The sequence below is a fragment of the Chenopodium album genome, chromosome 14 (assembly GCF_948465745.1).
Source record: "Chenopodium album chromosome 14, dcCheAlbu1.1, whole genome shotgun sequence".
Taxonomy (NCBI): Eukaryota; Viridiplantae; Streptophyta; class Magnoliopsida; order Caryophyllales; family Amaranthaceae; genus Chenopodium; species Chenopodium album.
In genome coordinates this window covers 42532414-42539637 of record NC_137847.1, presented here as the reverse complement: position 1 = coordinate 42539637, position 7224 = coordinate 42532414, and the positions used below count along the sequence as shown (strand labels likewise).

The 7224-nt window shown below is 33.8% G+C and overlaps 1 long non-coding RNA gene across 1 annotated transcript; it reads right to left on the bottom strand.

The window, feature by feature from the left end:
* Nucleotides 1-3326: 3326 nt before the first annotated feature.
* LOC145579265 (uncharacterized) lies at nucleotides 3327-5965 on the bottom strand. Its single transcript, XR_014099103.1, has 3 exons — nucleotides 5507-5965; nucleotides 4453-4554; nucleotides 3327-3798 (listed from the first exon to the last, which is right to left on the bottom strand). It is a non-coding gene; the product is annotated as an uncharacterized LOC145579265 (long non-coding RNA).
* Between the last annotated feature and the right edge of the window lie 1259 nt (nucleotides 5966-7224).

Below are 7224 nucleotides of genomic sequence, written 5' to 3'. Positions count from 1 at the left end.
GTTTAGCAAAGAAAACCTTGCATGTCCAAATCTTTTGTGCCACGGCAATGGATCATCCTTAATGATGCTGAGACATGTTAAGCTACTGTTAGGAACTCCATTGAGATAAACTATATAAGTATTCCCTTCGCGAGTTCTGTCCAATATTATGTTCCAAGTGTCATTGCTAATGATTTCGCACGTATTTGACGTGAAGCTTACAAAGTTACCTTTGTCACAAAATTGTAAATCACTTAACAAGTTGTGCCACACACTACTAGAATTCGGTCAAATTACGACCGTTTTTCTACAACCATCATATAAACGGTCGTAAAACTAGAAATTTGCGAACGTTTTGTATACAGTCGCAATGGTATTTGAATAATGTTTTCTTTAAAAATACATGCGAAAAAAATTCAACATAAAAAAAATATAATTGCGACCACCAAAAACAGTCGCAGTCGCAATTTGCGACCGTTTGTGCCGGTTGTAATTATTTTTTATTTATTTTTTATACAAGGTATAAAAGGGGTTCCAATTCATACTAACCCTAATTTTTTTAGCACAACCGTCTTCCTCTTTTTTCTTTCTCTCTCTTCCTTCTTTTTTCTTTGTCTCCTCTGTTCCTTCTCACGCCCCTCCTCATATGCACCTCCTCTCTCTGCTTCATTCACCTCTTTCTCTCTCATCTCCTAATTATCTAACTTTCATTGATAAAAAATCAGACATAGCACTTCAAGAATTGAAGAATCAGAAGTCGAAAATTCGTTGCTCGTGAATTCTTTTTCCTCTACGCTGCTCATTCAAGCTTTGGCTCAAATCGGAAGCTTCGCTTGTGGTGTTGATGCCGACGCTTGCTCTCTCCTCCACGCTGCTCGTCACGACTGCACACTCGAGCCACGTACCGTCACGACCTCCACCGTCACAAGAACGAACCTAAAACAAGTCAAGGTTTTCTAAATCTTATATTTAAATTAGGTTAGATTGTAGATCTAGTTTTATTGTTTCTAATTTTTGATTATGTATAATTGTTATATTGTAATTTTAGTTTATAAATTTTGAAAAATTTTCATTATTGTTTCATTTCGAATTTATGGGTAATTTTTTGTATTGTGTATAATTGTTTTCTTTCTGATTTTTTGGGGGTTTTTTTTTCAATTTTTGATAATTTTGTGGGCGGTGATGGTGGGTAAAGGTGGTTTTGGGTCAGAGGCGTTTGGTGGGTAAAGGTGGTTTCGGGTGAGAGGCGGTTGGTAGTTGTGGGTTGAGGTTGTTTCGGGTGAGAGTCGGTGGGTTGAGGTGAAGTGGCGGTGGTGACTGTTTCAGTGATCGACAATGGTGGGTCAGTGTTGTTTAAGGTGGTGGTGGTGGTGGTTTGAGTGGGGAGTAGCGTTAGTTTGGGTGGAAAGTGGTGGTGGTGGGTGCAGGTGGTTTTGGTGTTTAGGTAGAGTTGGCTTGGGAGGTGGGATCGCTGGCTGCAGCGTACAGGATGTGGGTGGGTTTTTTCCTTTTTTTTTTTTTGTTTTTTTTAACTTTTTGGGACTGCTTATAAAACTGGTCGTAAATTTTAATTTTTGGGACTGTTTACCTAACGGTCGTTGAAAATATTAAAAACGGTCGCAAAAATTCTGCGACTGTCAATCGGTCGTAATTATTGTTTTTTGCGACCAAGTAAATAACGACCACCACGTTACGACCGTTGACGGTTGCAATTATTTTCAGCGACCGGTTTGGCTATTTTCAACAATCGTCAGAGGCGGTCGCAATTTGACCAAATTTTAGTAGTGTACAGACCCTTGACCAAAAATATATTATCTATCACATGGGAACTTGACCTTCCTACTTTTCCCACAACTACAATTTCTCCTTCTTTTGTTAGGAAAAACTTGTTTTAATAATCTAAACTTTCGCTCATTCACTTTTAATAATTCCAACTTTGGATTACTGTTGAATAATCCTAAATTTAGGGGGTATTCTCTTTCATTGGTCCCAACCGGTAATCAACCTGATATAACAAGTAACATAGGACACATGGCATTACATAATTAGTTGAAAAATTAAAAAATTTTAAAAAAGAAAAACCTATGGCAGCCCCCTTCCCTAGTTTCACCACATCTGGCAACCCTCTCCCAAAGCCCCACCCCCTAGAAACCACTCCTACTTCATCCCAACCCTCAAAATCAAGATCCTTCCCTACCCCCACCCCCATCCCCGAAATTGCCCTCCTCCCCAACGCACCTCTAGAACCGCACTCACTGGCCACCACGACCCTTGAAATAACCCCTACCCCAACCTAGAAAACCCAACCACCCCTAAAACAACCCCCAGCTCCTAAATACCTTCCCCCAGCCTCGAAATACAATTCCCTAGCTCCAAAACCTTACCCCTCCTCATCCCATGCCTTTACACTGACAATTTGCTAGGGCACCACCTCCCTTGGGGTTTTGGGGTTGGGGAAGGGGAGATGATAGGATTTCAGGCAGGGGAATAAAGAAAAGATCGGCAATTTTCTATCTCTATATAGGCCTAGTATTCTATCTCTATTTCTCTCTTTGTAATTTCAACTTGGTATCACAGCTTCAGGTTAGATTTGGAAAAAGAGAAGGAAAAGAGATGAAAAAAAAGAGGGAGAAAGAGAGTTGAATTAATAAAATTGAGTAAGTGAAACAAGCAATGTAGCTTGGTTTCATTGTTGTGATGAGCAACAAGTTTTTTTTTTTCCCTAAGAAATTTTTTTTTTTTTTTGAGTTATTTTTTGTGCCTAACTATAAAAGTAATGGTGTAGTATGTTGATGGGTTCTTTTTTATCCCATGAAAAGGGATTTAATCATGTGAAAGAAGGCGAAAAATTCTTTGAGGTAAAGATCGCATAATCTTTACAAGTGTGGAAGTCATAATCAATGCAGAGGCGGTTTCCAAGATAATTACCAAATGTTTTTTTTTCTTTTTTTGGTATAAGCTGACATGTTTAATTGATAGATGCACTACAACAAATTGACCTTTGTGCCACGTGTAAAATAGTGGCACAAGTCTAAAATTCCCGTGGCTAAATCTCCCATGGCACAAGAGGCCGTGGATAAAAATTTGCCACGGGAAAATGGATGTCGTGGCAAATTTTAAGTTTTATGCCACGGATACTCACGTGGCAAATAAGTTCACTTGCCACAAATATTCACGTGGCTAACAAATTATTTGCCCCAAATTCTACCATGGCTAATAAGCATTGTCGCCACAAATATTACCGTGGCTAGTAACACTAGTAGAAAAAACAATTATGCATCGATTCAAAATAGCTTAAAGGCACCTGTTTTGCATCTTTTTTCACCCAAATTGATCAACAAACATAGTTCATATATATACAAATTTGAACTTGATATTTCCATTAATAGCAATGGCTTGTAAATTTACACTTATCTTCCAATAAATTGAAAAAAAAAAACAAAAACAAATTAGAGTACACTACAATATAAGAGCAGCAACAATCAACAAAGTAGAAGAAGTAGCTCCCAACTACAGCAATAGTGGCAAACTATGGAGCATCTTACACCTTGCTTTCTTCGACCACCTTGGAGCCACTTCTAATTCTATTGTGAATGCATTTCTCTTCAAATATTTTAGCATATAGTGATAAAGCACAACACATCCACAAGAACATTCCTTCTTTCACCTCTCATGAGAAGCACTACTAGTCCTAAGAAAATATTTTTTTCTCCCACTAGTTACTACCCCAATAAGTGCCTTCCCAGCATGCACAACCAAAAGGTACAATAAGAAATTCATTTGAAACACAACAGATCAAATGTCGTGGCTTTTCTCACCCTGAAAAAAAGAAGTATTCATTACTAACTTGAAAGCATATACTATGGATTTCCCTTTTGAGCACTAGAAGACAGCAGTTATGTGGCAACTTCATTAGAAGACAAAGTTCCAATCAGAACAAGGTGTTATGGAGTCACAGTGGCTGCTACAGACCTACAGTCCCTTATTTTTTTAACAGACAAGGTGACACCACAAAGAGATATATTAGAGGTCTAACTGGCCAGAAACTTGTTTACAAAAATTGCAATCAGATACTTGCCAATGCTATTAAACTATGAAAATTAAACACCGGTAGAATTGTGCACATAACCATCACATTAATATTGGACTGAGGGTTCTTAACCAACTTAAGCTTATAACTTGCAACATATTATACATATTAATCAGTCGAACTACCAGAAATACACGTATAGGACATCCACATCAATGAACCATGATTCTTTATGAACATATTATGAAGGACAAGCAACATAACCACACCCAAAAGCACACAAATCCATTTCATAGGAAATCTTAGCACAAAAAGGCACAAAGAAATGATCCTTATGACCAACCAACATAGACAATCCATGATTAAGAATAATAAACAAATCAATTTCAGCATTGAAAGAAAGTTAGAAATTTAGTTTGATTAACTAACAAGGAATAACTTACCAAGAGAGGCATATTTTACTCAGCCATGTCTTGGAGCACAGGCAAATACTTTCCAAAAAGATCAGTGACACCATCATGTAAGTTAGTTGTTACACCAGCAGCCTGTCAAAATGATTACAATACCAATAAAAAAACCAAACTTAGATTTGACAATTAGACACCTCATTAACCCAAGAAACGACTTTCAGAAGGCTAATACACTAATGATAGTTATGACACAAACGATATCCCGGTTAATGCAAGTCAAATAACTTTTTCAAAAAGGCAGGAGGGACACTCACCCTTAACCTAGATCTAAACTTTAAAAGGTTTCGAAACATATTAGCACCAAATTTGATTAAATCATCAAATTAAGCTCATATTTTTTGGGAAAAAAAGCTCTAATTAATTAGTTGCATCCACCAAATTTGATTCAAACATTAGTAAGATCATAATTTTATAGCAACTTAACCGAGTTCCTATCTTATTAGTACCCATAAGTTCACATCCCCTCTCAATTAACTTGTTCCTCATCAAACAACTTCATTTAAATGAGTTGGTTTTACAAAAACCTTGAATCATTAATTTGGCGAATTAGCTTCTCTTGCATTGGAAAGTATAGTAGTGACTCTCAATATTCACCTTTCACCCACAATTTATTTTGTTTCAGAACACATTATAATCCAACTAAGGTCACAAAACTCACATTTTACATTTTCTTTCAAAACACATTATAATTAATCAAACAAAGGTCACAAACTCACAAAGTATTAGATGTGAAGGCATCGATTTCTGATGCTCTACCATCAGTTGCTCATCAACTCTAAACTCTGGAAACTTAGATAATTTGGTATAAAAAATAAAAAAAAAAAAGCCCCAATTAAAAGAAAGGGAATTTTACCCTTAAAAAAGAATTCCAAGTTCAATCGCCAACATTGGAACTAAATCGAAATCAAATGAGCAATTACATTGAAATCAAATCATATAAAACCTAAGAAATCAAAGCATTATAGAAGAATGATTGGACCAAAAAAGCCAAAAAATAAAGTAAAGCAAAACAACCCAGAAATCTAACCTCGAATTTCTGATTTTTTGGTTTGAATTTTTTGTTGCTTGAATCATTACATGAAAAATCGTAAAATTGGCTCAAAACCAGGTCTAGTACATCTCAATTTCGTTCGAATTAAGGCTGGAAATTTCCAATCTTGAGGAAATTTCACTCGAATTATACAAATTAATTGCAAAAAAATTAATCCAAGACTTGTAGAAGACGGTGGAGGATGCTGTGTCAAAAGTCGTGAAATAGAAGAAGCCGTGGAGTTAAGAAGAACCCTAAATTGAGTGTACTAAGAATAAAAATTAGGATAAAATCCTAGATTGTTAAATTGAAATTGGATGATGAGAAAAAAAAAAAAAAAAAAAAAAAAGTAAAATCTTAGCTCAGAAGCCGCTTCAATGGAGGACATAAATCACCTCAATGGAGAACTGAGGGAAAGAGGTAGAAAATACAGAAAGGGGACTCAACGTTTTTTTTTTTAAATGGAGACTGAGTACCCTTCAATTTTCTAATTCTTTTTTTATTTATTTTTTTACTTTTCACCATACTTCGTATAATAACGCTCCGTTCACTTCACCTTATTTTTGTTGAAGTGAAATTATTTTTACTGAAACAAAATTATATTTAATGAACTTAAATTATTTTTACTGAAGTTAAATTTTTTTTTTCTGAACTAAAATTATTTTTTTTACTGATTTTCTATTATAATTCTTCTTTAAGAAAACTGAATTTCACTGAACTGAACTTATTTTTACCAAACTGAAATTATTTTTACTGAACTGGAATTAATTTTACTGAACTAAACTTATTTTTACTGAACTGAAATTATTTTTACTTAATATTATTTTTTTAAGGTGAAGTGAATAGGGCCTAAATCAATTTTTTTTTTTTTTTGAATAGATATACATGTATTAAATCATTTGATAATATGCAATAGATTAAAAAATAAATAAAATTGACTGTCATTAAAACATTCACTCGTTTCCTAAAAAAAAAAAATTACTCATAGACTCGTAATAGTCATTTTGTGAATGCACCCGTTTAAATACCGAATGTATCATTTACGAAAGGAAAATTTTCATTTATTTTCTCTAATAGGCATAACTGTCTATATTAACTTATATGGCATCAATAACATATATAGATGATAAGGATTGATGTTTTATATAACTAGTGCCTTAGGTGTCTTTATAGAAATTTCTACTACTGATTAGTGATATTCAAAAAATTAATAATAATAATAATAATAATAATTAAAAAAAAACATATTTATAAAGAAAATTTCAAGTGTAATAGAGATATATCATATATTAAGGCAAAAAAAATAATATAATAAAATAAAATAGTTGCACCTCATATATCATGGAATTTTATTTTATTTTATTTTCTTTTAATTATAGGGACCAAAGCATATTTATAATGAAAATTTATGTGGGTATTAAAAATATAAATCTATTCGACCTCTAATGTGTATTATGTTTAATATTTCTATATCAATTAGTACTTATGGTATTTCATATATCTTCAAGTCTAAAAGTAAAGAAAAACGAAGTAAAATATTCATGGTATCTAATTTAGTTGTCAAGTAAATATTTATTCTTAGTAAAGTTATTGTATGCTATAATTTCTTCATATTCCCTGACATGAGTGTATCTAGCAACAAAATTTTTATATAGTAGCAAAAACTAAGGCATAAGTGTGTGTTTGTCACTAGTGTAAAATTTGATACGGGAATA